This window comes from Poecilia reticulata, linkage group LG2 (genome assembly GCF_000633615.1).
Source record: "Poecilia reticulata strain Guanapo linkage group LG2, Guppy_female_1.0+MT, whole genome shotgun sequence".
Classification (NCBI taxonomy): Eukaryota; Metazoa; Chordata; class Actinopteri; order Cyprinodontiformes; family Poeciliidae; genus Poecilia; species Poecilia reticulata.
Window position 1 is genome coordinate 45403403 of NC_024332.1, and position 9526 is coordinate 45412928.

At 42.6% G+C, this 9526-nt stretch overlaps 1 long non-coding RNA gene across 1 annotated transcript; it reads left to right on the plus strand.

Annotated features, from left to right (window-relative positions):
* Positions 1–626: 626 nt before the first annotated feature.
* LOC103461866 (uncharacterized) lies at positions 627–8516 on the plus strand. Its single transcript, XR_533223.2, has 3 exons — positions 627–704; positions 6605–6763; positions 7415–8516. It is a non-coding gene; the product is annotated as an uncharacterized LOC103461866 (long non-coding RNA).
* The last annotated feature ends 1010 nt before the right edge of the window (positions 8517–9526 follow it).

Consider the following 9526-nt stretch of genomic DNA (forward strand, 5'->3'; position numbering starts at 1 on the left):
AATGATCGATCAGTTCTCCTTATCGGTTAGCGTGTGCAGGGCCGCTGCCAGGAATCTTGGACCCCCCTTGACAAAATATTTGTTTGGGCCCCCCTGCAGAGCAGGTAATTGTGATTTTTGTTTTCAAGAAGAGACGGTAAAATATGTTTTGTTGTTCTCTGATGGAAGAAGGAAGTTAGAATGTAGACTTTTAAAGGAATAAATTACAGTTAAAAATACAAGATGTCTTGGGGAATTCTTCTACTTCTGAATATTTACGTTATTTAATGAACTTAAATTTTTTTATTTGTTTTAATCTTTTTCAAAAACCTTTTCTCTTTCTCACTGTTTATTCCTGTTTTTATTTTAATGATGTAAAGCACTTTGAAATGCCTTGCCGCTGAAATGTGCTATACAAATAAAATTTGATTGATTGATTGATTGAACTATCTTAAGAAAAATAAACTGATAGAAAGGATATACGTTTTTTTAATATAGATTTTATAAATTGCATTCTGATCCACGCTCCTTTCCAGTAGGTGGCGGTAATTCACACCTTTTAGTTGCTGCCAACCGCCATTAAGCAAGAAGAAGAAGAAGAAGAAGAAGAAGAAGAAGAAGAAGAAGAACCCAGCTTCTTTTTCCACCGAACAAAATGGAGGCGTCAGATTTCAGCGGTTGGAGGATTTCTCTCTTTTCTCTTTGGCTAAAGACCAGGGTACATGGTAGGATATACAGTATAAGCAAATATGAAAACGAACACCCTTATAATCTCTATTTGTAACAGCCGAACCAAAAATATTCCTTCACAACACAAAGAAAAGCTCCAGAAATTAATTTAGAAAACAAGCAAGAGCGTCCAAGATGTTCAAACTTTGATTTCCACGCCGTGAAGACACCTTTAAACGGTTCTGTTGTCATCAGAGCGAACAAAAAAAAAATCATGAAATAATTTATGTCGTTTCCATCCCTTTTCTTTGATTCATCATCCACCAGTCGGAAGGTATTTGGTTCTGATCTCAGCAGAACAATAATCGGCCTTTTCCTGCTCATCATTATTTAACGTGTCATAAAACCCGACTCGGTGTTTCCCCCGAGCCGCGGCGCGGAGCGGCCGTTCGCCGGCACCTGCCGCCGCCGTCCGGCCGGCTAGCTCCGGCCGCGGCTCGGGGCCCCGGGCCGTCCAAGCTTTCCGACATTAAGCGCTTTATTGGGGCTGCTGGGGGATTGCGCTCAGGTCAGGAAGTTTTAGTGCAAACACATGAGGCCTGGGCTGATCGGGGAGGCAGAGGCAACCGATTTGTCTGTTTTGTGGAGGTTTGGGGAATACATGAGCATTATTCCGAAGCCAAGCCCCGAATCTGGGCCAGGTTCGGCAGAGAGCCTCTGGAGGAGCTGAAGTCAGCTGGCTCATGTGATGGCTTGTGTTTTTCTGCCCTCTTCATGTGAAAAATGAGCGGAACCTAAAGCACTGGATCCGATTCGACTTCCTGGCTTTTCTCTGACCCGGTTCTGACCACATAATTCCAGAACCAGAGCCGAACCCAGAAACTCAAGCAAATAATCACCGCTAGCACAGGGCTTTCTGCAGTGTTTCAGTCTGAGTGGTTAAAAATATGAAACCGTTTTTTATTGGAGGTTTGAATAAAAACATTTGTTCTGGTTGTGACGGTTTGAAGGATGTGAGGTTTTCTGATTCCAGGAATGATAATCAGAGAAGCTGGACTGTTTTCAGCTCCTGTTTCTGCTCATGTGATGGATTCTGCTTTCTGGGCTCTTTGTATTATTAAATCTCTACCCGTTAATAAATTATATTTATTGACAAATATATGGTGCCGCTTGTAACAATACACAGTGAAAACACGATATTTGACCATGTTATTAATTCATTTATAAAGATCACAGTTTTGAACTAAATATTTAGGTCCAAGAAGTAAAAAAAACTCATAAAGGTAATAAGCAGGAGTTTTTAAAGATGTATGGAAGGCCCAGCTTTTATTTTGGTAGTCCATTTCCTGTTATTGGCAAGTGAAAATGCACATTACATGAATTTTTAGCTCTGAGCTAAATATTTGACTAATTATTGAGTTTGAAGCTAAATATATAATTGTCAAGCTAAATATTGAGTTTGAAAATAAACATTTAATTTGCTAGCTAAATATTTATCTTCAAGCTAAACATTCAGTTATCAAGCTAAACATTTAGATAAAAACTGCATGTAATTATTAAGCTAAGTATTTAGCGGAGATAAATATTTATCTCCAAACTAAATATTTATTTTCAGAATATTTAGTTGTAAGATAAATGTTTAGCATGTTGACTCATAATTTATTTTGAAACCGTGACATTAATAAATGACTGAATGACTTGGTGAAAATGTGACTTTGATAAACCCCATCATGACAAACTGAATAACCCAAATTATTGCTGTAAATGTTTTACAGTATAAACGACAGACGCAGGTGATCGGTTTGTTTCCTCCTGCACCAGCCGCCATGTTTCTCCGTACCTGCCTGCTTTTCTAGATAACATTGTCGTCTCCAGCGGGAACACGGCCCACTGGCTTCAAACAGCCGTGAAATGGCAGCCGAGCCAGATAAGACCTGATTAGACTTGTTGGATTTGCTGCTCCACCTGCATCATCAAACCCTCAAACTGTTGAGCTTTTCATCCCTGGGAAATGCTGATGGTGCGTTTTCCTGCCCCTCCCTCAGCGGTGACCTCTTGTTTCTGAGCAACCGCCATCTTATCTGCCTCCGAGTCTCGGTGAACATGTGGAACCACTCGGCTCTCTCGGGGCCGGCTGCGCCGGGTTGTGATGCGGCGGCTTCCCCTGCTGCCACTTTGCGGCTCTTTGGTTTTAACTCGTTAGAAATGTGTCTGAGCTGCTTCGTTTCACTGTAACGTCCATCAGAATAAAACCAGAGAAGCCGTTCATCAGCTCTGGAAGGATGGTAGAAACTTTAACGCGCTGCTTCTGATTCGTTTTGGATGTTTGGCTGTGCAGCTGGAAGGATTTTTATGTTCACATTTGTTGCTTTCAGACAGATGTTGTGGTGCGTAACCGTGGAAACCAGGTTTTGTTTTCACAACGAGGAGGTTGCTGATTAGCATCTCAAAAGCTCAAATAACCCCTGAAATCCAAATCCCAGAGGAGATGAAAAGGAGGAAGTTAAATCCCCTACTCCAACATCTCTCTGTCCGGCAAAAGAAAAGGAGGTGGATTAGCAGAGTCGGCCAGTTTGTCACCGTGGAACATCGTCTCTATTTTAGGACACTCAGCTGTTAGCATGTTAGCAGTGTTCAGTCAGAGGGCTCTTCAGAGTCATTGCAAGACTGACTGCTACTGGAGATCCTTCCTCCCCACAGAATCTCCATCAATGACTTTTTGAGGATATTTGGAGATGAATTATTAGGTCAGATGTAGAAGGAGCAGCTAAACGGTGAGTTTTAGATGAAATCTAGGATAAGAAGCGTCTGATGGAGACACACTCCAGAGGGACTGCAGCTCTGCTGCGTTTTGTTTGTGGTTTCCTGATCCAGTTCCGATCGTAAACTGGCTGCAGAGATTCTGCCGGTTTCCCTGCAGGAATCTCGGCCCAGTTCTGGTTCTGTTCTCCAGGCGTCGGGTTGGAAACAGAAAGGAAAAACCTCCAGGTCTAGTTAAAACACGAGCTCTGCTGCTGAGAGCCGGTTAACTGCAGTGTTTTGGACCAAACGCAGACGGTCGTCACGCTGAGACAGAACGAAGGTCCGGTCGGCTCGGTCAGCGTCTGAGGAACGGCTTCCCTTTGGCCAGAGCCTAAACATGAAGAAACTAAATGTAATGATTAACGTCGGCCTCTTGCTAACAGCTCAGGTCGTCCTGATCGCTGCTGCTTTAGATGCAGCTGGAGGACAAACTCACCGCGCTTTCTTCTTCTCCTACTACTCTCCAGTTTTCATTTTTTGCTGGCATTGCTCCTGCTAACTTTTAGGTTTTTTTTTTAGATTTTTCTCTCTAGAAGCTCCAGCTGGTCTGGCGTTCCGATTGGCTGAGATATGATGATGTTAAGCTTTTACTTTAACGCGGAAAGTTCTCCTGGTCCATCGTGGCAGACTGGTACTGAGCCCGGTTCTGGTTCTGGTTCTGCTGGAGCGTTCTTTCTGTGAAAGGGGAGCTTTTCCTCTCCCCTGGCGCCTCCTGCTGGTCAGGAGGACTGAATGCTGACAGTGAACGATCCAATGCTGGGCTTCCTAATCAGGATCAGCTGGAACTCCAGAAAGTTTCTCTACATCTTCAGGCTAAGAGCAGCCGAACCGACGGCCATGTTTTTTAAAACACGTCCGTATCGAGAGCTAAAGTTAGCATGACGCTCTGCTATACCAGGCATCACCAATGTGTCAGCCATGGACTGAATTAAAACATATCAACCAAGAAAATGACTTGAGGAAAATTAAATTCTTAAACATTTACGGTTGAATCCAGAACTAAAGCTGAAAATCAGTGACGTGACCTGAAGGAGATCATGGATGCTGAGTCAAAATGTAAAATATTCATTAAACAGCAAAAAATCAGAAAGCCCTGAACAAAAACAAAGGAAGTTTACTCGTATAAAGTTTTGAGTCCGTTTTATATTTTCTATCCAAACATTTGATGAAGTGAAGGAATCTGCTGCTGAAAGCAGAGGAGCTGAAACCTGCTGGTTTCCCAGCTGCTGGTTAGCAGGTCGACCCTCAGTGAAACTCTCAAAGCTCCGTGTTTCTCAAACGGATTAAAACTAATCCAGAAATTGCAGATTGCTTCACTTCGCACTTCCGCGGCTGAACTCCTGAAAACCCCCGGAGGCTGGAAACCCGTCAGAAGATCCTGCAGTCTGTCGGGTTTTCACGATAAATTATACGCCTGCAGAAATCCGCTCTGCGAAATCCCAGAGGCTCGGATTTATGTGGGATTACGTCCCTGGATTCTTGTCTTTCCAACTAATTATCTCCTGGATGTAAAATGTAACAAAAGGCTTTATTTGATCGTCACTTTTTGAATTGTAATTTTTCCGAAAGTTGTCCAGCAGTTTTGAAGTTTTACCCTAAAAATTTGAGTCCTGGAAGGTAAGTGAAATGTTTCCCATATCCTCACAGATTAATTCTTATTAATCTGGAAGCCGCAGAAATTCAGGAAGAAATGTTGAGATCCGAGGGAAACGAGTGACGAGGACGGGTCAGAAAAAACCAGATTCACTGATGAATCTGGTTCATCAGATTAAAAGGGACTAGTTCATTTCACTTGACTAGTACTAGTAATGTTAAGGAATTATTGACTTAAATAGGCTCCTATTTCTTGCTGAAAAGTTACAAGTTTTGTTTAATTTTATGTTTATTGAGACATTTACACTGGAATTAGACCAAGAATATTTGGTAAGATTCTGTTTTTGCAGTGTGGAACGTAAAAGTGTTTTGTTGTCGACTTCCACTTTGGTTGTTCAGGAGGCTCCACTTCTGCTTTTCAAAGACCTACGGCGGTATTATTGTGAATCTGTCTGCAGCCACTTGTAAACGTTGAGTTTGGAGGGGTGGCCAGCAGCAGATTATTTGGATTTAAAGTGACAGGACCCCTAAACCAGCTAAAATCTGATTATTGTAGAAAGATTTTGTGGAGTAACGTAATGATGTTTTGTGTAGGCCATGGATCTGTCGCAACCTGTTACAGGAAGCAGAATATGGTGCCTCTGACCAGCAGAACTTGGCCCATACTTGGACTTTTCCATGACTTCATCTGTGCTGTGGAATCAGCATTTAGATTTGGTGCAGACCACATCATTGTTTGTATATCTGCTTTGTTTTCACCACGACTGCACTGTAAAATTACGCCTCCGTGTAATTTTCTCCTGTTTGCTCCGACGCGAGGTATTTCTAAACGCTTCCAGATCATAAAAAGCTGGATCTCTGTGGAGTTCCTAAAGCGCAGCAGATGGGCTCGCCTGTCTGCAGGCCGATGTTAGGCAGATACGGAGCGACGCGGCGATTCTGCCTAATGACCATGGCGTCCTGACAGTAGCACTCAAGTCAAGTTGTATTCCACATCATAAATCAACAGTCGACTTTTGCTCCAACATTCCTCTCTAAGAGCCACATTATGTCCGTCCAGCCAGCGGAGACAGCTGGGACTATCTTATTCTGGAAATGGGAACCCGACCAGAGAAGCAGCTGTTAAAACATCGATAAGACGCGGAGCGGAACCGCTCCGGGTCCGGTTACGTTTTGCAGGGAGAGACGTCACAAACGCAGCTTTGTGCCGCGGGACCAAAGAGGCTCGTCGGGTGATAAAAACCCGCGCTTTTTACGACCGCGCTTCTGGACTTTCTCAGAGCTGTCTTCGACTGTGGAGATGATTAGAAGTGAGCCCTGGGCACGAAGCCACAGAGACGAGCCGTCAGCTGGAGGAGATCAGACCCGGCCCGCAGCATGACGGCTGCTCGGACGTGGCGACGGCCGCGGAACGCAGCGAAACGCTCCGAACCGGGTCAGGGCTCTCCGACCTGAGCGTCAGGACTCATCAGTCACACTCAGGACTTTATTTTCTCTTGCTAGGCCTTGTAATAAGCAACAGTTTTATTGTTCTTGTTAAGATTTTTCCCTCTATTTCTAGGCAAATTGGACAGGAAAAGGTCAAAGGTCAGGCCTTTTTTGCAGCATACTCCGTAAATCTCTCCAGGAAGCTAATTTAGCTGGACGACCAATCGTCCTAGAAGTTACTACAGTAAACAACAATAATGTTGTTTTGGGAGCATTTTCAACCGATATAAAGGTAATAATGTCATGATATTGTAAGAACTCATTCAGAAAGATCAATAAATTTTATTATCAAGTCTCTGTAAACAAAATTATTATTTAAACAAACCGAAGCATCAGACTAAAACTTAAGACTTCTGTCATCCACTTCTTGTTAGAATGAGAAAAACTATAAATTATTGATCATCCAGTCGATTTATTGGTAATCGGTCTTATAATGTCACATTAACACTTTTGAAGAAAAATCTTTGTTTAGTCGTCCAAATATCAATAATATCATTAGAAAAAAACATGGTTCAGCATAGATTCCCATTTCTATTTGCTACTTTGCATAATGGGAAAGACAAGAGAACGCGCTGTTCAGCTTCTATAAATTTATTGATCTTCATAAATATTTTTAAACGTTTAAATAAACTGAGACACTGAGTTTGTTTTACGCCACACGTCTCCAAAGCTCCCCCAGCTCACCAAGTCGTCATGACAACCATTAGTTGGCAACCTCTACTTCCTGTTGAGCAACCGTAAAATCGACATCTGATCAAACGACGCTCAGCGTAGCCTCTCTTTATGCAGCGCTTTAAAAGTTGACCTAAAATTCGCATCACGATTGGATTGAAGCATCTTACATCGATAATCGTGGCACTTTTCTCTGTTTTTCAACTTGCAGCTGGACTTTACCGCCACCTAGTGGGTTGGAGGGTTTGGATCAATGATAGAAGAAGGTCAGAAATGAGAAAACTGAGAAATTAAGGTTTTCACTGTCCCAGCCCGACTTCAAATACATCCAACAATCATCCATCCAACTATCGTCCATCCATCCAGCCATCATCCGTCCGTCAATCGTCCATCCCTTTGTCCGGTAAATATTGACCAACATGATTACATTTTTGAACAAACAGATGAAATTCTGTCAGAGTTGACTGCCTCGATGAGATGAAGCAAACAGGAAGTGATGTCATTTCATGGAGTCATTATATAAGCCGTAGCGTTCAGAGGTCAAAGGTGAGGGAATTGATTTCATGGCGTCTCCTGAGACGCTTTAGAGAAAACATTGCCAGCGCTGAAAAGGGGGCCATGCCGAGACGTCTTGGATGAGTTTAACAGATTCATCAGGGAGGATGAGGTGAACCAGGCTCTTCATCGGCCCTGTGTCTGTGCGGAGACTCCCGCTGCCGGGAGCTTCACGCAGAACCGCTCCTCACACCAAGGGTGTGCCGAATGGCAGTGGCAGCCAGAGGGATTCCCAAGCAGAGCTGAACTTTTGAACCAGTTGCCTCATCTCTCTTCCCAGAGAGACGAATCCTTCCACCTTTGTGTTTCGGGCTGGAGGTGGAAGCAGACGCTGGACTCTCTGTGAACTTTTCTCATTAACCCACTTCCTGCACCTCATCCACGACACACAGCATAGTGGCTCATTGGCACAACCAGCTGCTGGTTCTACACCAACATCCGGGACTGAGGAGCTGCTAACGTTTCTTCGGGAGATGCTAACATCTCCAGCCAGATGTTAGCTTCCACTGATTCTGGGGAAATATCGGGAATGTAACGTCTCCAACTGAATGGATAAAGCTGTGTGTGATAGACATCCTAAGTGCACAAAAGAGCGTTATCACAGATCCTTCATCCCAGCAGCTGATAGGATTCATTGAGTCCGTTTTAATCCAACTCCAGTCCGTTTAACTGGAAACTCCAGTTTCTTTCATCACCTGCTCCACCTCCAGCTGCTGTGGTTCTTTCTCTCTGCTGAGTCAAACCAACCTGTTCCCCTCCTAGCCTGTGGGGGCGCTGCACCAAGAACCACTGAAGGAAACGACATGAAAACCTCTGAAGACACTGAGCGCTACTAACTTCGGTCACCAAACAAAATTACATCAGGTTAGAGGACTTCTTTTTAGTCTTTGGCAAAAGACCAGGAGCTGTTTCTCCTGCTAGTGCTAGGCTAGCATGTTTGTTTTGGTTGTATTTACCCAGAATGCCCTGTTCTGCAGTCCACTTCCTGCTGGGAGCAATCGCTGGTCGACTTGCAGTGTTAATAAAGTGTCATTTTACTAAAACAGAAATCCCAAGGCAACATTATAATTTAAAAAGACAAAGAGCCACAAAATAAAAACTTATCAGAGTTCAAAGAGTCCAGTCCCACTGGGATCTGGTCCTGGTCAGAATATAACAAAGACCAGCCAAAAACGTCTGAATGCAGTTGATGACGTATGGGACAAGATTAATATGAGTATATTATGGGACCATGGACATGAAAGCGTCTCAGAGCCATTCTAGGAAAAAAAGTAATTTTCTGCCCAAAAATGAAAAAAATTCTCAGTTTGAAAAGTCAAAAATCTACTGGAAAAAATTTAGAAATTTTTAGATTAATCTTAGAAATTTTCTAGAAAAAAACTTGAATAAGTCTGAGTTTAAAAAGTTTAAAATTTGCAAGAAAATTCAGAAATTTTGATTTTTGATCAAAAGTCTGAACTTTTTTAATTCAGATGTTTTTTCTCAAATATTTCCATGTTTTTCTGAAAATTTTTAGACTATTCTTATTTTTGATGTCTTTGATGTTTTTATGTTTTTAATCTTATTTTTTCTTTTTTTAAAATCTCTAATGTTTTTATCTTTACTTTTTAATTTCTTTTCATTTCTCTTTCTCACAGTTTCCGTTTTAATGATGTAAAGACCCCCGGAAAACATCCCAGTTAAACGACGTTTAACTAAAGTCCGACGGGGTTTAGAGTCCCAGTTAAACGACGTTTAACTAAAGTCCTACGGGGTTTAGAGTCCCAGT